Here is a 21,110-nt window from a genome sequence, read left to right as displayed (position 1 = left end):
TCAGTCCTTGTTTGATCAATTCTAGTTTCAAACCCAATTTATTAGGTAGATTGGTTATGCTTTTTAATACTATGGATAAAACTAGCTACGTGTGGCCTTAACATTCACGTACAATAGAAAGAACCTCCAGAAGTATAATAATATAACCATGTGCCCATGGATATTGTTCGAGGAGATTAAACTTTGGAAGCAAGTACTACTACACTTTTGAAAAATTAGTTATAGGAAGCCTATGAAGTTACAATAGGTTCTAGAGGTTTTCATATTAGAGTTAACCTAGATGATGGTGTATTTTTTAAACAAAAATTAGATAACTCCCTCAAAAATTTCTTTGTGATATTGTTTGGACCTTCGTGAATAGGATGTATAGGGTTCTTAGGGGAAATGAAGATGGAGCTCCCTTTTCCATCCAAACATCCATTCCTTGCAGTGGCTCTTTTTTACCTCCCATTCTTCTAATTTCATCTTGGCCAAAAATATAATAGGGTTTAGTAGCAAAAATTGATCAAGTCCCTCAAGGACACCAAGGAAACATACATCACCTCTACACACCATCCTAGTGAACACAAAGGAAACACCAAGATATAAAGATTTAATCATACTTGATTACGATGTATAAAGGTAGGGGAAACAAAATTACAATGAAATCTTACTCACAAGTACATAGAAACAACTATAAGAATCCTTCAAACTTCTAGCAAAATAAGACAACGTTAAGAGTGTTTTATGCATTTATGTGTTCATCTATTTATTCGATACTCTCATCTTGTATCTATTCTATGTATGTGCATCTTGCACACGGATATGGAAAACTAATGGAATGAAAATATAACTAGATTAGTTATTTCTACATAAGTGGTCCAAATGCATAAAATGTTTGTTATACTTTCTACAACATTAAGCATAAGTTTGACTCGTTAGTAGTTTCTAGACAAATAATGAAAAAGAAAGTCGACCAACCCTTCCAGAACCTCATCACCAAATCTGACTGCCATATTTAAAGATATGATCTATTACATGTAGCCCACCAGTAACACATAGAAGAAAAACATAATGTTGAATTAAAAGGTAGTGCAACCGAAAATTCAATAGAGGATGCTTATCACGACCTCAAAAATATGTTGGTAATCCTGACTTTGACCTGGCAAAAACTCAGGATAAAATGTAACCTCACCTTCAGATAGAAATATGCACTAGAAAGACAGTGTAGCCTATAAAATGACCCCTATTCAATTTATTCAACGCATTCAGTTTCCTCATCGTCGTCTTTTAGAAAGCTTTCTTTTTCTACTCATCCTAATGCTCCACGGAAACTGAAAGATGGCTCCATTTCATCAATTTCAATGTTTCTGTAAACCTCTCGTCACTACATATTAGAAACCATGATAATCTTTATTTTATTCCCTTCCTTGATAATTTCTGAAATCGAGGTTTGATTCTAGTTTCTAATCTATAAGTGAAGTAAGTAGGAGAATCTATGAGTTCTCATAATGATCTGTTCATTTCATGTCTGAAATAATTGAAACCAAGTGTCTTACTATCCATGCTAAGGGCGACAAATTGAGGGCATGTGACAAACCTTTTTGTTATGTCTTTCGACAAAAATCCCCATACTCTAATAAGCTCAATCCGTTTTAATTCTAGATCCTGACTAACGACGACAAACTCCAACATTTTCTCTAGAAGTTTACCAAAATCTTCACGTCTTATCTTCATATATGACTTTAAGAAGTCCTGTTGCAATATCAATTTTTCCTTCAAATCAAGACCAACAATCTCTAAATAGTGCCCTATAATAAAAGCAAGTACCTCATAGATTTACTTTCCTCCAAAATAAACCTAGAATGCATGGTTTATTCTCAAGAATTATTGCTATGACTTATTTTTGAATCCCCAAGCTTATAAGATAGCCCACAATCGGTTCAATAACCCTTCCAACTCACATGGCCAAAATCTGAGGATACAATGTCAGCGTGGCTCCATGCTAATTAAGATAGCCCACAATCGGCTCAATAACCCTTCCAACTCACATGGCCAAAATCTACGGTCCATGCTGATGCTAATTAAGTATGTCACCGAATTTCTCATGATACCTTCGAGCTTAAATCCAATATCTTCGGATAACTCTCTATGACCCGTGGGATGTCATTTGCCTTAATGTCTAGCCCTCCAAGAAACTTGACAATGAATTGAAGGTCTATGACAACACTGGAATGCAACACTTGTGGGTATCTGCAAAGAAAATATGGAAGCACAGATTTACGAACACCAAACTTCTCCAAAGAGTCAATAATAGGCATCATGTTCCTCTTCACACTACATCTAGCATTAGAGGATTTTCATTTATATCCCCAATGCTAAGGCCTAATTTTTACAAAAATTCAACCCTCTCTTTCATAACATCTATTGTAGCAGGAAGTGTTAACTCTTCAAGCTCCTCGGTATCTATTCCCAAATTCTTCAAGTAATCACAAATTATAACATCAGCTTCATGGTTTTTACTGGACTTGTGGAGAACACCCATTGAAAAGGTAAGAGGTGCCCCATATGAAGCATAAATTACCCTTGTAATTGGAGATGCAATAGTTGTTTCATTTAACAACGAATCCTTCCTTCCAATGTTGTAAGGCTGCCCCTTTTTCATAGAAGTGAAGATTCTCTGGCCTTGGTTCGACTTACAGAGACCGTGTTTAAAACTGGAATGCAAAGTGGTCTTGGTATGGCATAAAATACACAAATTGGATTGTGCAAAGAACTAACAAGAGACCACCATACCCTCTAACAGACTACTATCATGAAAAGGTAAATTTCTCTTGCATTAATGCCTCCACTAGGAAACTTTTCCTTCTAATAACCTTCTAGTGGGTTCAATCCATTTTTTTGTTGCACATCGTTTACCGTAAAAATAAAGAATGGTCAATGTATAGAAATTGAAGAAATATACCTATTACTTTAAAATACAGTTCAGACTTGGGGAATTAACTACGCCACTGATGAAAGATAATTAACAGAGGTTGAAAACTTCTAAAAACCTTCAATCACATAAGCATAGTTGTTTCTGAGGGCTTTTGGATCAAATATCATAATTCGATTATATGAATTGCATTCAAAGACAAAATTCGAAACTGATAACCAAACAATAGAGGTAATATAATAGTGATGCATTTTCAAGCGAATGAGGTATGGAGTCCACCTTCGATGCACTGGAGTTGGAGGTTTCCGAACACACAGTTTTACTAGCGGAGAACTCAAAAATCTAATTATTTTCTATTGTCACGTGGTCAAAAATTGTTAGACATAGGATGACAAAATTGAGCCATTGTGATTGGCTGAATATTTCCACCAAAACCAATTGTAGGAACACCTTTGATGTAAATATATAAGATTAAATTTTTAATGGAATGATTAATTATTATTATTTTTGAGATATTTACATTTTGTTTAGTTTTTTTCTTGCTTTTCAAAGATAGAGTTTGAATTTTCAAGGTTGTGGAATATGGTTGTCAAGAAATCATTATAGGCTAACTTGAGGTACATGTTTCCTTTGGCTTTATATTTATTTAAATTTTTGTTTTTTAATCTAAGTTAAAAAATAAGAGAAAAATAGTTTAATTTATTTAATATTATTTCTCAATGAGGCAGTGGTGTGTGGCGATAGTGAGTTTGGGGGTGGGAAGCAACCCAGCACTCCTTAACTTAGGCGATCTCTTCACATGGTACGTAGTAGTTTACCCACATGTAATATTTAATGCACGAAAATGTCTAGAATTTGGGTGTATTCTATATGAACTAGGTAATCGATTCAATGATGGTGTTGGTACAGTCTAGTATAAGCATAGTAGAAGGAGGAAGATGTCGAGCTATGGTTACATAGGATAGTAGTATGGTCATGCTAGTTTAGGTGTGGCATCTTAAGCTTGGGGCCATTGCACTAGAGTGGGGATTTAGTTGGTTTGATGTTAGTCGTATGAAGGGAGACAAAGGTGGAAAATTTGGGATCTCGATGCATGTACCAGTGGAAGAAGCTTTCCTGTGGGCAGAGTTCAACTTTAGTCAGCAACATCTAATTGTCTTAGTGTGCAAAGGAAATTTGAAGCACACACTTATGTGTTGTAGTTAGGTAAGAATCTTGAGACCTTCTTTATGGTTCATTTATGTGTCTCTTATCCCTTGCAAGTTTTTTATGCCCTTTGGGAAAGATCGTTGGTTTATGTGCCTACTATTGCGACCAATGGGAGTGTTTTATCTTGGGTTTGTATGGTATATGGTTGAAATGTGCTTCACTCTTTTGAATTAAGGGTTTGGGTCTTATCACATTCATCTATTGTTGGGTATCTTGGTGTTTTTCTCTGCTTTTGGGACTCCCATGTGGTCTTGGATGTAGATGATAGGAGGTATCATTAGGGTCTATAATGCACCTTGCGATGGTTTTCTGTTTCCAAAAAATCTCTTGAGATACCACTAGAGATGTATCCTTCAAAATTTAGCAAATGGAGGTGGTATTTCTTATGGGTCAGGGTTGAAGCCTCTTATTTCCTGTCATTTGGTGTCTTCTCTGGAGGGGTCCTCCTGAGAAGTTTCTGACTTTTGTGTGTTGCTGAGGGGGTGCGGTAAAGTGGTGTTGGTTGCAGAGATTGGTGTAGTGTCATTTAAGATATGGTAGTTCAGGAGAGTTGTAGCCATTGTGAGGAGTATTTATTGGTGGGCGACATTCTAGTTAGGTGTGGATCTGCCTGGTCATAAATGGAACTATTTTGATAAGTAGCTCTACATGGGACTTTGGGTTGGGAAATATAATTTGGTATTGTTACATGTCCATTCAGTTTCACTTGAGTTGAGGAGGAGTTTTAGGGGGGGACCAAATTTTCAAAGTATGCATTGTCAACATGGCAAGCCCTGAAGGGGCATAGGTTTAAGAGGATACATAGAAGATAATTAGAGGGATGATGTGGAATTTTGGGAGGAGCTAGAGCAAAAATAAATGCTCTCTCCTGATAGGGTGGATCTTCCACAACCCTTCAATTCTCTTAAGAATTAGTTGTGACATGCCACTCTTCTTCTTGAACATCTAGGCCCAGTCCTCCATGATGATCGAAACACAGTGATTGACTTCATGAATGATTGGTAGTGCAACCAATGGTACATGCAAGATTGGTTGGAAACATTGTAGTGAGGTTGGAGGAGGATCTATGAGAAAATTGATTACTCGGAAGGGAGGCTAGCTCACATGCAAACTCATGTCCATTGTGGATTTAAACCCCGAGGACCCAACATCTCCTAGCAATGGACCAGACAACCCTACTTTGGTTAATTCCTCAGACTCTTAATGATTGTAGGTTGTATTCTTATCTTGGATGTATTTCGGTTTCACTAGTCCTTCTGAATTTGGGTTATGGGTTGTTACTAGCATTTTGTTATCAATTTTTGTGTCGCCCTTCTAGCCAACAAATCTGGTAAGAGTGAGGCTGAAAAACTTTTGAAAATTAGGCAAATCTATTGTAATGTTTTTCAGATATAATCATTTAATAAACAAAAGAAAATTAATATTATGAATAATTTCAATTTCTTATCTATTTATTGATTTTATTTTTTTACAATTTTAATATAATATTTTATTACATTAATATAATTTTAGTAATGTAATAATATTTTATTTTATTTTTTCTTGACCTTTTAAAATTATGTATACTTGTCTTTTATTTTCTCATCACATTTTAATTTAACTATTTCATCTTCCTCGTCATCTCATTATTATTTTTATTTTATAATTTTATTTCTTTTCTATGTGTTATTAATTTCATGTCTTATTTTACTCATTTTCTTTGTAATTTTTTTTGTTCTTCAAATTAAGCTATATGTGTGGTCTATATTGGAATTAGATTTGAGGAGTTTTTATTTTTAAATAAATGAATAAACAATATTTTATATGTGTGGTCTATATTGGAATTAGATTTGAAGAATTTTTATTTTTAAATAGATGAATAAACAATATTTTATTTCGAGAGAATATTTTTCATCTAATACATTATCCAACAGATGATATAAAAAATATTTAAATATTTAAATAGATTTTTAGCTTTAAATAAAAAATAACATATTTAATTTAAAAATCATTTATTTCACCACCTTTTAATCACATTGGATGATTAAAAACTTTTTTGTATTTTAAATATTAAACAACTTACCGAGAATATTAAAGAATTCAGCATAGTTCATCAGCATTTACTGCAAATCTATCAATATCAATCATATATTTGAACAACTTTACCGCAAATTGAATTTAAACTATCCTTGGCTGCAAAGATTTAGTTTGTCTAGATGCCATTTGAAACTACAATTCGAGACCTGTTAAAACTCTTCTCAACTTATGATATGAAATTGATAATGTTCAAATTTCTGTGCAATTTCTTCTCCTGAATTGCTTTCTTTCAATTTTCTAAGATGTTGTAAACGACGTTTCAACCTTTAATTGAATTTACATGAACGCAAATGTTGTGGTGGTTTCACGTTGAGAATGAATTTTCTCTTATATTACTATTCCATCCTCCTAGGTAGAATGCGATTACAACAACCTAGGTTTGTAAATAGACACAAAAAGAAAATTAAGGTTAAGAGATCAAGAAACATAAACAAATGTGGAAAACCTGGACTTCTAAATAGACTCCGTAAAATATTAGGGTTAAGAAACGAAGAAAAATGAAGGAGTATGGAAAAACCTGCAGAGATCATGACATTGGAGGATACCTCCAAAATTATTCAACCTCCATTTTACAAAAAAAGGCGCGATTTCCCTAGGTATCTCTAAGAGCAAATTTTTTTATAAAAGTCTATTACAAACATTCACCTACGAAATTTTGAGGATATTAAACCCTTGGTCATTGATCACTCAATAGTCACAAAAGTCAATTTCATAAAGAAAGCAATATGTATTTCTCATTTATTCAACCTCTATATTACAAAAAAGGGCGCGATTTCCCTAGATATCTCTAAGAGCAAAAAAAATTTACAAAAGTCTATTACAAACATTTACATACGAAATTTTGTGAGGATATTGAACCCTGGGTCAGTGATCACTCAATAGTTACAAAAGTCAATTTCATAAAGAAAGCAATATGTATTTCTCATTTCTAAGATTTTATTTGATTGTATGTTTTTCAAAGTTAATGTTTTGGATTTTATGAAATATAAAGTAAAAGATAACTAAATAAATAAAAATTTTCATGCAGTTTTAGATAAATGGTGATTAGGTGTTTTTTTAAAGCACTTTTTAATGTAAAGTCATAATGGACATGACGAAGGTCTTACCAAATTAAAAACAAAATAGATTTATATTTATTTAATTTATTATTAAATTTAATTTTTAACATATGCAACTTATTGTATATATGTATATATACATATCAAAATTAGGTTAGATAAAATTAAGGTATTAAATATATTGAGTCAGTTTGTATGAATTTTGTGTATTAATATCTCCTAAAATCAAATTGTTAAATAAAATTTGAATTTAAACTAGAGTGTGCTATTATACATTCAAATAAGCTCATGCCTATGAGGTGCAAACACTTTTTAAAGTACAAAAGTTGAATACAAGTTTTCACATCAAAATATGTGTGTGTGTGTGTGTGAGCATGGATGAAATTACACCTCTTTCATTTCATTTTATTTATAATCCACATTATCTACATTAAAATGTGTTTTTCTAATTACACATCCCCATGGTATTGGATGTAGAAATAATATATCCATGGAATCGAAACTCTCTCACTTAAAATCTCTCATACACATTTTTTTTTGGTTACATAGATCCATTTTAAAATTGGATCTATCAAGGGTTGAGAGGGATCACATCTTTGGAGGTGCAAACCCCTTGTACTTCAAGATATTTAATCGCTCTTAGAACTTATAGATATGGGAGTTAAGACAAAACACTTTGAATTTTAAACTAAGATATATGTAGTCTACCTACTCTAGATTTGAATACATGACTTTTTAGGAAAATGCACATGTTCATGATAGGTATTATGTTTTTGTAAGCTATGAAATATCATCATTATTTTAATTTATATGATATATCTAATTATGTTTTATGTGTATTTCACATCTCTATATAGAAAATTCTTATTTTTAATTTGATTTAAAACCTCATAATACACAACTATTAATTTTTTTTATAGAATTTTAAAATATTGTAAATATTTATATAAGCCATTATTATTTAAATTTTCTTTTTAATATGATATGGATAATATGATTGATTTTTTTCCTCAGCACTATTTGATAATTTTATTAATAAAAATAACTTTATTAACAAAAATAATATTGGGGAGGCCGAAGTAGTAGGGATCTTATTTGTTCTTATTTGGTCTTGATAGAAAAATGATGTAACAGTTTGCCTGGGGTATTGGAAGAATACCAATGACCATGTAGATTTCTTGGCCTAATGGAAAGGTCCTGAAACCACGGTGGAACTCAAAATATAGGATTTTCGGGGATTCGATGTTGATTATTTTCCGATTAACAAAAGCCAATTCAACTATTTCTAAAGAGTAAGTGATAAATAGCCAAATAACACTGGCCATCCTTAAGTCAATTGCAGATTCCCCGAATATTCGGGAATCTGAAAGATATGAACGTGGTCAATTTTTTGACTGCGCCCATGTCCATCGGATTCCCGAATATTTGGGGAATGTCCATCAAATTCCCGAATATTTGATAAATCTGCGATCGACTTAACCTCACTGAATAAAGCTTTCCCTATAGCAAAATAATTCTTTCCCTATTGTCAGATTTTGCTATAATTCTTTCCCTATTGTCAGATTTTGACGGGTAAAATTTTTAGCATCCTTCTCCATTTGAAGGATGACCATTAGCCGAAAAAAGAAAAAAAGGTCTACGATGACCCAAGGAGAATTGGAGAAATCAATTGTAAATTGTAATCAAAAGAAGAGCCGCATTCCAATTTCATATCATGCTGTCTCAATGCTACGATTCACCTACATGTGGATCAAATTATGTTAGAAACTTTTGATAAGGAAGGCCACCAGGATCCTCCTCCCCGGAGAATCTCTCTCTCCAACATCATAATTTAGCAAAAGTAATGTGTGTTTAATGAGAAGGTACACATGGAAACATTCCAAAGCTATCCGGTTTAACTCCGATCATTTCCAATTAATGGAGGATCGTTGTGCTCATCCTCAAATCAAGCGTAATAAGAAGGCCAGGGCACACTCGTAGAGGAAAAATTCATTTCACTTGACGTAGAACATCCCATTATTGTAGCTATCCAGTGGTAGTGGCTCTGCAATAAGGATTTTAGTCTTATCAACATAGGTTGTCTCATTCAAGACTCTGAGCCCACTCATTATAACAATGTCTCCAGCCTTTCGTCTCCCTCGCTGAAAATTGGTTGAAGTTCTGGGTGGTCTGGATTGTCAGTCTTCGGTTCGTCGCTTTGGTAGTTCGTTTTTACACTGTAGGATGGAGAACCCTCAGAACTATGTGGAACTTGCAGATGTGATTGAATGGATAGTTAATGTTGCTCAAGCGTTGCTGGTGTCAATAAATAGGGTTGAGGACATGGTGGGACGACAGAGAACCTCTTTTCAGACGTACATGGACGAAACAATTCTCGTTCATTGTGTGGAAACAGAGGACACTGTGGATGATTTAAAGGAGGAAATTCTCCTTCTCTCATATCAGGTTGCTGCTCTGGAGATTTCATCATCCACAACAGATGGAAATTAAAATGGAATTTGTGCCGTGGGTATTTCTCTCACTGCTGGTAAAAAAGCTCGTCACCCACGGGGATCTGATGAGGGTGGATGCAGCGTTGGGTGATTCCTCTCAGACTACAAGTTTCTTTGGTTTTTGCAGGTAGTTTTGTCATGTCCTCTTTTTATTCTTTGGTTTTTGCAGGTAGTTTTGTCATGTCCTCTTTTTATTTAGTATGAATTTTTGTAAGTGGATCTTAATCTAATAAACTCTCAGTTTACTTTGATAAAGACACATTTTTGTAACTGAGATAAATTGTAAAGGTGGTGGTAGTTGTCCTGTTTTTTTTTAATCAGGTTTTTCTTTGATATAAATATATACATACACATAAAATAAAAAATATTACAATGTATAAATATATACCTACACATAAAAAAACAGGTTTTTCTTTGATATAAATATATACATACACATAAAATGAAAAATATTACAATGTATAAATATATACACACATAAAATAAAAAATATTACAATGTAACATATTGAATTGAATGTAACATATTAAATTGATAGATTTATTATTTTTATTACATTTAATCTTTTACTACTTTTTTTAACTTTTTTTAATTAGGTCGATATTATGTTTATTATTATTATTTTATATAATACTTCGTTACAGCAATTTATTTGTTATCTAGTACTCTATTACAATATATCTCTTAGAGTAGCCATAATTAACATAATATATTTCACAATTTTATTTATTGTTTTTCATAAACTTAAATTCCCCATAATAAATTACTAAATATTAATTTTTTTTCTGCGATTACTCATTTTTATTTATTCTAAATTTAATTTTGAACTATTAATTAATCATTCTTTCTTTATTCTTATAACAAACAAAACTTTATTTGATTTTTTTAAATTTAATTTCCAATTCTGTTTTTTATTACGATTATAACTTTTCATACTTTTCATCCTTCTTCTTCAATCCAAAATTCTAAATAAAATATCCCATAAAGATATTAAATTTTTTTATAAATAAATAAATAGTTTAAAAGAAAAAACAAAATAAATACATACTATTTATTAATTTGCCACCTAAAAGAAAAGTAACTGAAAATATAAAAGCTAATGCAAACCTAACCAAAATTTATGGTATTGTATAAAAGCTAATATAAACACACAGATATAAAAACTAATGGAAACCTAACCAAAATTTATGATATGGTATAAAAGCTAATATAAACATAAATAAATTCAGTAGTATGGTATATTATAAAATTGAGAGTGAATTTATCTTTTAGCTTTTACCACTAATAAATTGATAAATATTTTTCTTTTACATTTATCTAATTTTTTAAAATTAATTGAATTATTTTAAATTAAAATAATATTTAGATTAATTTAATTCTTTAAATTAAAATAATATTTATTTGAAGTATACTTTTTAATAAGAACATAATCTTTAATGAGATTAAAGATTAAGTAAATACTTTCTGATAATAAATTATATAATACTAAACATACTTATGTATATTTAGTTTTAAAAATATATATACATCATAAAAAATTAATATAAATTATTAATTATTTATTTTAAAATTTTAACATCACAAATATATTGTATTAGGTAACATAAATTATATTTCATTTTTTTTTATAATTAACTTTCATTAAACAAAAATATGATGATGATAGGTAATGTCTGTTGAGACCAAACATTGGTCTATCGAACCCAAAGAAACAAATTATTTATTTTGATTTTAGATTTTATTCCTATGCTCAAAAATCTTGGAGAGAAGCCTCCCGAACTCACTATAATTTTGACATCGTAAAAGGCTAGGAAGGTCAATATTGTAACAAAGATTGTGAAACTGAGATCTAATGTGGTTGTAGCGGGGCACTTTAAGAGGAAGTGGTTTTCATCCTCGATGTTCCTATTCTCACATATATGGTAGATTCTTTCCATCCATGGTGTTTTAGTAACTGCCCAACGACCTCTTTCACTATGGAGCTCATGAGAATTCGTTCTAATCTTTGCTATATTGATTTTTTTTTCTTTGAGCTAGTTAAAATAGAGAGATACTTTTGATCTTCTAGGGTGGGGTTGATGACCTTCTTATAATAACTTAATTTTCTTTTAGCTGCTAAATCTTTCTCACACCACATTTTTTCTTTGAACTTAGAAGTAAAAATATCTTTAATGTTATTTATGTTTTGCAATGCATCATTCTTGTTGATCTCCCAATAGTTTAACCAAGCCCTTGTGTCTTTATGCCACCCCTGATTGAGCTTTAGGTGGTTTTGGCTGGAATTTAAAGCTAGCTTAGGAAGTTTATGATCGTCTATGTTATTGAGTTTGTTCTTGTATAGCATAAAACTAATCATAGCTAGGCTCAATAGGGGAAAGACTTGCTTCTAGAAGAAGAATAGGATAGGGTGTATTACTTCTAATTTTCAGGTTATAAGTTATAAAACACTTCTGGCTTTGCTCAATTTTCCTTCGTGATTCTCTCGAGATGCTGCAACCCCAAATCTCACAGCCATATAAGATAATAGGAGTGACTAAAGTTTCAAAGAGGAACTTCTTTTTATCCCACATTACGAGGTTTGCTGTTTTACAATTATTTTCAAGACCAAAATAAGCTTTCCACTCCCTATTAATCATTTTCTCAATGCTATGGTTCCAGTTGAGCTTGTGATGAATATCAATTCTTAGGAAATTGTAAGAATACACTTCCTCCAAGTTATTATTGTCATACATAAAATTAGTGTAAGTGTCTGTGATGACCCCGTAAAAATGTAATTATTAAAAGTTACTACAGTAAAAAGTGAATTAGAATGATATTGAAGGATTTAATTCTTTTGAGAATATTCTGTTGATTTTACATGTGCACTAAAGTAATGATTAAAAGAATTACTTATGAAAGTATTTGAATTCCCAAAAGGTAACTGGGAAAGAAAGTTAGTTAACAAAACTAGAAATAACTACCTACTCTAACTGGAAGGGTTTCCAGGAAAAAGAGAGGTTGGTTGAAAGAACTCTGGGCTGTAGAGACAGGCAGAGGAGAAGAGAGAAAGGGGAGGAAAACCCTAGATGGACTAAGTCTGGTAAGGACCAGATAGTCAAGCACACAGTGCTGGCTTACTGAGGATAGTGATCCGATAAGCGGAAGCTTGGGGGGAGACTCAGGTCTAGAAAGACTGATCTCACGGTTGGGTGGATAACAAGCTTTACACATAGATTTGGCAGGAGACCGATTCCAGACTCACCTTATCAGTGGAGATCAGGTAAGTAACGAAACCTTTATGTCCCCAGAATTATCTGTGTAGTCTACAGAATGATGGTTATTATCTGTGAAATCTATATTATCTGTGTAACAGTATAAACAATATATAGTATGGCTGTGTCTATTTGTACAAAAATTATAGGCAATGTCGCTGTACAAGTCAAGACAGTATAAACTATGATTAATAGTACACAGTTATAGATAGTATGCTGTAAAAGAATTGAAAAACAGTATAATCATATATTCTATACAAAAATTACAGCCAGCATATCTGTAGAACTCGAAAATGCAGAAACTGAGAATAGCTGAGCAAACGAAAGCAATGCATTTCAAGAACAAGTCTTATACCTATTAGACAAACAGGTTACAGACTTAGGGAAAACAAATCAGGAAACTGGCTTATACCAGAGAATGGAATTCTGGGTCGAACTCGTGTCATGACCCTAATGTTCATAGTAAGCCAGCTATTTCCCGATGGAACCTTCGAAACAAATACAGATCTTTGTAAACATAATTTGACATATCTAGATATACATATTTCCAATAGATAGATTTTAAGGATAAGAGTAATAAAGATCAAAGAAACCCTGAATTCCGAATCAGGTCGAACAGCCGCAAGTGGGTTCTGTAGTTTTCACAAGAGCGGGCAAAAGCCTGAACCCGCGAGTTAGACAGAAAGATCCACCAAAGAGAAATGAGCTGAGAAGTAAACCTGAAACATTATCCTGAACAAAAAGTCTGATAGTAATATGAAAAGAATTCTCTGAAGTTTACGATAGTGACATTATGCATATCGTTACAAGGAGTGAATAAGAACCATGCGAAAATCTTCATGCGGGCAACCATGAAATTACAGTGGAAGTATTCAAATATTACAATGAAAAAACATTAATGGTATCATACGAACGAGAGTATAAATGAAAATAATCTACAGTCACGATTAAATGGCGGAATAACAGAGTCTCGGGTTATGGAGAAAACCCAGACTACCGACCATACTTCTATAGTAACAAGAAGCAGGTGCGGCAGTCCCTTAACCTGTCCATGCACGACTGTTAAACACATTTATATTGTGAAATAAACCCTTAACATATTCTGAAAGCAAAACGCATTCAACTGTGAACGAAAAGCAAGAATATAGAAGGAGAAATTCGTAATACAAGTCGGAAGGCTTCCAAACCCTATATACATATTTCATAAAACCTTGCTTAACAACATACAAAGGGTAAATCATAGTATAAAACGAACTGTGAGTCACATTAAGTATTGGCTGTAGGCCATTCGAGTCCAAAATGAAGAACAAGCAAGCTGGTGTAAAACCAGAGCCTCTGTACAGTTAATTACATTCGGCAATTAAAACAAATACAGACGATTAATAAATCAACCAAAGTCTTCAGCCTCGTGAACCAGAGGAAAATCCCCAAAACCGCCGCAACAAAGAAATACCAATAATCCTTAACCCAACCCAGAACGTATGGAACCGGAATGAGAGCATCCGTCCATCGTAATCTGCGGCCAACCGTGCAAAGGTAAGGTTGGGGCCTGCCTTGGCACAGAGGATAACCCCTGGTAACTAGAGGCGAGACGAACCAGATGCAACCAAGACTCAAACATCCGTTTAGGGATAAATACCTGAGCAAATTCAGCGGAACCCAGTTGGAAGGATCCTCCAACCCCATCAAAACCGGAAATCGCCGTATGCAACCTGTCATGCCATGGAGTAGGGGATTACTCTATCTTGTAGCAGATAAAACCAAAATAATGTCCAAAACCTTAAGAAATTGACAGATCATTACCTGGCCGGTTCGAGGGCGAGGAACCGTGGAGCAGAATCCCGCCAGTGAAGGCATGTGGGCCTGGTAGAATGGTTGAGCTCGGCGCGAAACTCAGAAGTGGAACTCATGCAGAAGTGAAACGGAGCGGAGAGGTTGTGGAGCGCCAAGCAGAATGACAAACCCTCGAAAAATCCGGAAGGGGTCGCGTATATACCCTGCCTGCCAGCAGAGGTAACGTGGAGTATTCGTGGCCCTTGATTTCATGCAGAGCCATCAAACCGTCAATCGAAGCACCAATGCCCAGATGCAAAGCGCGGGAGAATTCCAGGCAAGACAACCACACTCCATCCACGTGAACAGGACGGTGAGGATCAGTACTGTGGCCAAGTGTCAAGCGCACAGAACGCCAACAGTCATGGGCAGGACAACCTTGATATACTCGATGAGGAGTGATAAAGTTCTTATGCCATCGTAACCGTGTTATAACAAAGTCAATGGATGAACAATGATTAATCCAATGTATAATAAACCTAACCTGCCACACCATAGACTTACCAAGGTTACATGTATATGCGAGGTGGTGGCACTTAATACTCAGGCATATAATTAAGTGTAGGCTCTATAAACATAATTTTTTTTTTATGTGTGTTTATTTAAGTAGATATGTGACAATTGGTATCAGAGCCCAGTTTATCCATACTGTGGCCTCTGGGATGTGAATAAAATATTAAAAGATGAGAAGGTCATTATGACATTAATAATCTTTTTGGGGTAACAAAATTGTGCAGGTAGCTCACAATGTTATATGTTTCATGATCAGACCAGGCCAGGTACAGGCTAGTCAAGAAGAAGGAAAAGAGCAACAAAGGTACCACAAGTAATAGTTAGCATGCAGGGGTCTGGCAGCGCACCGCACAGGCCTGCAGCCAATTGGGGGCCTGCAACAAATTTTGGAGATAACCCAGAGTTGTGGGTACAGCTGGGTGAGGAGACCCGCAGCACGAACTTGGCCATACTAGAAACAGTTCAAGAGCTGACGAATGAAATGGATCGGCTGCGGGAGGATAATGCACGATTGACAATGGAGCAGGAAAGGATTCTAAAAAGTTTGTCTGATAAACAGAACCCGCCACTAGCTAACCCCAGTGCAGAACAACAGAGACTGACAGAGGAGCAACGTTACCCAGCAGAATTTGAAATCCCTGAAGAAGGAGAGGATCAATTTGATAATGCATCAGAACAACAGACCTCAAAGCGTCAAAAGGTGGAATTACAAGGAGAATTTCGGAAAATTAAACCCCCACACTACGATGGGGAACAAGAGGAAGCCGCTGAGGCATGGCTAATCAATATGAATAAATATTTTCAGTTATATGAATACGATCATAACTTGAAAGCACGATTGGCTATCTTCCAGTTACAAGGGAAGGCGACACTGTGGTGGGAGGAAGTTAAAATTGTTAAAGGGGTAACTGAACGAACCATAACGTGGGAAAAATTCCAGAAATATTTTAAGGAGAGATACTTGACGGAACGCTTTTATGACGAAAAGGCAAAGGAATTCCATGATCTGCGATTGGGACAGCAGACTATGGATGAGTTCATAAATCGTTTCACATCTTTGCTCCGTTATGTACCCTACCTTAAAGAAGAAAAAGCTAAGGTGCAGCGGTTTGTTAGCAGTTTACCCATGTATATGAGGGAAAGGATTGAATTTGAAAATCCTAGAACCATGGATGAAGCTATTCGCAAGGCCAGAATCTGCTACCAGCAGAGCAAACAGAAAGGGGACAGTTCCAACAGAAAATGGAATGAGAAAAAGAATAGTAAAATTGTTGGTAGTAGTAGGGGAAGTCGAAGCGGTGGAGTCAAAGGAAGCAGCAAGGGCCAAAACAGTAGAGCAGCACCGAGAGGGTCATTCAGGTCCAAGCCCATCAGTGAACCCAGAATGGGTGAACAACCCGCCAAGATGGATACTGAAGGAATAACCAGACCCCCAGTGCAGTGCTGGGGTTGTGGCGGACCACACTACGTCAAAAATTGTCCACAAAGGAAGGGAGCTGATTAGATATCCCAGATTCATGAGGCATCAACCGTGTGTGACGTGGGACAAAGTATGCCAAGAATTAATGCAGCTTTGGACGACCGCCAGGTAGAATACCAGCCCACCATGGTAGAGTTTGAAGGTAAAATTTTAGACCTTTCTATCACTGTTCTAATTGATCCTGGCGCTACTTTAAGTTATATTAGTCCAAAGATAGTTGAATAGTGTAAATTGCAGCCTGAAAAATTTAGGAACCCTTGGCTGGTACAGCTAGCTACAGGGACTAAAAGACGAGTAATGGAAAAAATAAAAAATTGTCCTATAGTGATAGCAGGACAGCCAATAGTGGCAGATTTGAACATGCTTCCACTCGGATCCTATGATGTCTTAATTGGGACGGACTGGCTAGAAAAGCATTGGGCTTCAGTGAATTGCAAAACAAAGGTCATACGATACAAGGATGATGCTGGAATAGAACAAGAAATGCAGGGAATTAAACGACCAGTGCAGGTCCGGCCAATCACTGCATCTCAGCTGGCAAAATGCATCCGGAATAGATGCCAAGTGTATGCTATTCAGGTGGGTTATGCAGAAACTAAGAATAAGGTAAACCCACTGGACCACCTCCCGATAATAAATGAGTTCGCAGATGTGTTTCCGGAGGAAATTCCTGGACTACCTCCAAAGAGGGATATAGACTTCACCATTGAGCTAATACCAGGAGCTGCTCCAGTTTCGCGGACACCTTATAGAATGAGTGTACCTGAGTTGACTGAGCTGAAAATGCAACTACAAGAATTGCTGGATAAAAATTATATCCGCCCTAGTGTATCTCCCTGGGGAGCTCCGGTATTGTTTTTCAGGAAGAAAGACGGAACTCTTCGAATGTGTATTGATTACCGGCAGCTGAACAAGCTCACAATTAAAAATAAATACCCCTTACCTCGGATCGATGAGCTGTTTGATCAAGTCAAGGGGGCGACAGTATTTTCTAAAATTGATTTGCGATCTGGTTACCATCAAATCAGAATTAAAGAAGAAGATATTGCTAAAACGGCCTTCAGGACCCGGTATGGACACTACGAGTTTGTAGTGCTGCCTTTTGGTTTGACTAATGCACCCGCCACGTTCATGTGTTTAATGAACAGCGTGTTCCATCAATTTTTAGACAAGTTTGTACTAATATTCATTGATGACATTTTGATTTATTCTCGCTCCAAGGAGGAGCATGAGGAACATCTCCGGATGGTACTGCAAACTTTGCGAGAACATCGGTTGTATGCTAAGCTCAGCAAATGCGATTTCTATAAAGAGGAAATTCAGTACTTGGGTCATGTGATTACCAAGTAAGGGATTGCCGTGGATCCTGAGAAAATAAAAACCATACTGGATTGGCCTGTGCCAAAAGATGTGGCGGATATCAGATCCTTCATGGGATTGGCGGGATATTACAGAAGATTTGTGGAAGGCTTTTCGAGGGTGGCATACCCTATCACATCCTTGCAAAAGAAAGGGAGGACATTCAAATGGAGTTCTGAATGTCAACAAAGTTTTGAAAGACTTAAGCAATTACTCACGTCTGCTCCCGTTTTAAGTATAGCTGATCCGAATAAAGATTACGTGGTATGTACTGATGCCAGCCGAGAGGGCGTCGGAGGGGTGTTAATGCAAGAAGGAAGAGTGATAGCCTATGAATCAAGAAAATTGAAAGAACATGAGCAGAAGTATTCTGCCTATGACTTGGAGTTGGCAGTTGTCATACATGCGCTTAAGATGTGGCGACACTACCTTCTAGGAAGGAAATTTCTGTTATTAACAGATCATCACAGCTTAACAAATTATTTTAGTCAGCCCACACTAAATGCAAGACAAGCCCGTTGGGCAGACTTCTTAAGCGGGTTTGATTTTGACATTAAACATCTGAAGGGAAAGGAAAATCGTGTAGCCAACGCACTAAGTCGAAAGGTACAATGTTTGTATGAAGTTACATTCAGTAGATGGGAAAATTCCTTGAGGGAAACGATGAAAACAGCAGCAAGCCAAGATGCTGAATACCAACAAATGAAGCGGCAAATGCCACTTTCCAGCGAGGGAAGTCAGCAGGAATATGAAGTTAGCAGGGATGGAATGCTGCTTTACAAAAAATGATTGTTTGTACCAAATGACAACAGCCTCAAAAATCTAATCTTGAATGAGTTTCATACCAGTCACTACGCTGGTCATCCCGGGTACCAGAAAATGCTGACTGCACTTCGGAAGGAATATTACTGGCCGGGAATGAAAAAGCATGTGGCTGAGTATTTAGCGCGATGTTTGGAGTGTCAGTAGATCAAGACGGAGCACCAGCATCCGGCTGGATTATTGCAACCCATGCCCATCCCAGAATGGAAATGGGAATTTATATCAATGGACTTTATAACTGGGCTGCCTAAAACCAAGAGGAACAATGACTCTATTATGGTAGTGGTAGATAAGTTAAGTAAGGCAGCACACTTTATACCAGTACAATCCACCTACCGGGCAGTACAAATTGCACACATTTTCATGCAAAATGTGTTCAGACTTCATGGACTCCCAAAGACTATAATATCATATCGGGATGTAAAGTTTACATCCGCCTTTTGGAGAGCGCTATTTGCAGAATTGGGTACACAGCGGAATTTTAGTACAGCTTACCATCCCCAGACTGATGGGCAGATGGAGAGAGTAAATCAGATTGTGGAGGACATGCTGAGGGCATGTGTCATGCAAAAACCGACACAATGGGAGGACTATTTGCACTTGGTGGATTTCGCGTACAACAATGGATATCACACATCAATTCAGATGTCTCCATTCGAAGTCTTGTATGGACGAAAATGTCGAACGCCCTCAAATTGGAGTGGCCCGGAGGACAAATTAAGGTTGGGTCCAGAAATGCTCAAGGAAATGGAGGACATGGTCAAAAAGGTGCGAGCCAACCTAAAGGCCGCTCAAGATCGGCAGAAAAATTTTGCAGACCGAAAAAGAAGGTTCAAAGAGTATCAGGTGGGCGATCACGTTTACATCAGAATTCAAGCCAGAAAAAGTACTCTGCAATGGAGCAGTTGTGCTAAATTGGCACCCCGTTACTTCGGACCTTTTCAGGTCTTGGCCAGGGTTGGGCCAGTAGCTTACCAGCTAGCTTTACCAAGCCACATTAGAATTCATAATGTCTTCCATGTGTCCATGCTTAAAAAGTATATCTATGACCCTAAGCATGTGATCAAGTGGCAAGATATACGGGTAAGGATTGTTTTAGTTGAACTAATTGAAATTGTATCTGGGACAAAAGACTGATACTGTTATTATTTGCAGGTCGAACCGGAAGGAGAGGTCCTGGTCGAGCCGCTGAGCATTCTCGACCGGAGAGAAGTGCAGTTGCGGAAGCGGGTTATTACCCAAATTAAAGTGCAGTGGCAGCACTATGGGCCTGAAGAGGCTACTTGGGAAGACGAAGATCTTTTTCGGAAAGCTTACCCGGAACTGTTTGGAGACACTAGACATCGGGACGATGTCCAATCTCAGGAGGGGGAGATGTGATGACCCCGTAAAAATGTAATTATTAAAAGTTACTACAATAAAAACTGAATTAGAATGATATTGAAGGATTTAATTCTTTTGAGAATATTCTGTTGATTTTACATGTGCACTAAAGTAATGATTAAAAGAATTACTTATGAAAGTATTTGAATTCCCAAAAGGTAACTGGGAAAGAAAGTTAATTAACAAAACTAGAAATAACTACCTACTCTAATTGGAAGGGTTTCCAGGAAAAAGAGAGGTTGGTTGAAAGAACTCTGGGCTGTAGAGACAGGCAGAGGAGAAGAGAGAAAGGGGAGGAAAACCCTAGATGGACTAAGTCTGGTAAGGACCAGATAGTCAAGCACACAGTGCTGGCTTACTGAGGATAGTGATCCGATAAGCGGAAGCTTGGGGGGAGACTCAGGTCTAGAAAGACTGATCTCACGGTTGGGTGGATAACAAGCTTTACACAGAGATTTGGCAGGAGACCGATTCCAGACTCACCTTATCAGTGGAGATCAGGTAAGTAACGGAACCTTTATGTCCCCAGAATTATCTGTGTAGTCTACAGAATGATGGTTATTATCTGTGAAATCTATATTATCTGTGTAACAGTATAAACAGTATATAGTATGGCTGTGTCTATTTGTACAAAAATTATAGGCAATGTCGCTGTACAAGTCAAGACAGTATAAACTATGATTAATAGTACACAGTTATAGATAGTCTGCTGTAAAAGAA

At 35.9% G+C, this 21,110-nt stretch overlaps 1 pseudogene; it reads right to left on the bottom strand.

The window, feature by feature from the left end:
- Nucleotides 1–1,234: 1,234 nt before the first annotated feature.
- Nucleotides 1,235–14,910, bottom strand: LOC149203534 (transcription termination factor MTERF4, chloroplastic-like; annotated as a pseudogene).
- Between the last annotated feature and the right edge of the window lie 6,200 nt (nt 14,911–21,110).

The sequence above is a fragment of the Pinus tabuliformis genome, chromosome 2_1 (assembly GCF_031772625.1).
Source record: "Pinus tabuliformis cultivar Carrire ecotype Pingquan chromosome 2_1, CPIR1, whole genome shotgun sequence".
NCBI lineage: Eukaryota > Viridiplantae > Streptophyta > Pinopsida > Pinales > Pinaceae > Pinus > Pinus tabuliformis.
This window is presented reverse-complemented; position numbering and strand designations above follow the sequence as displayed.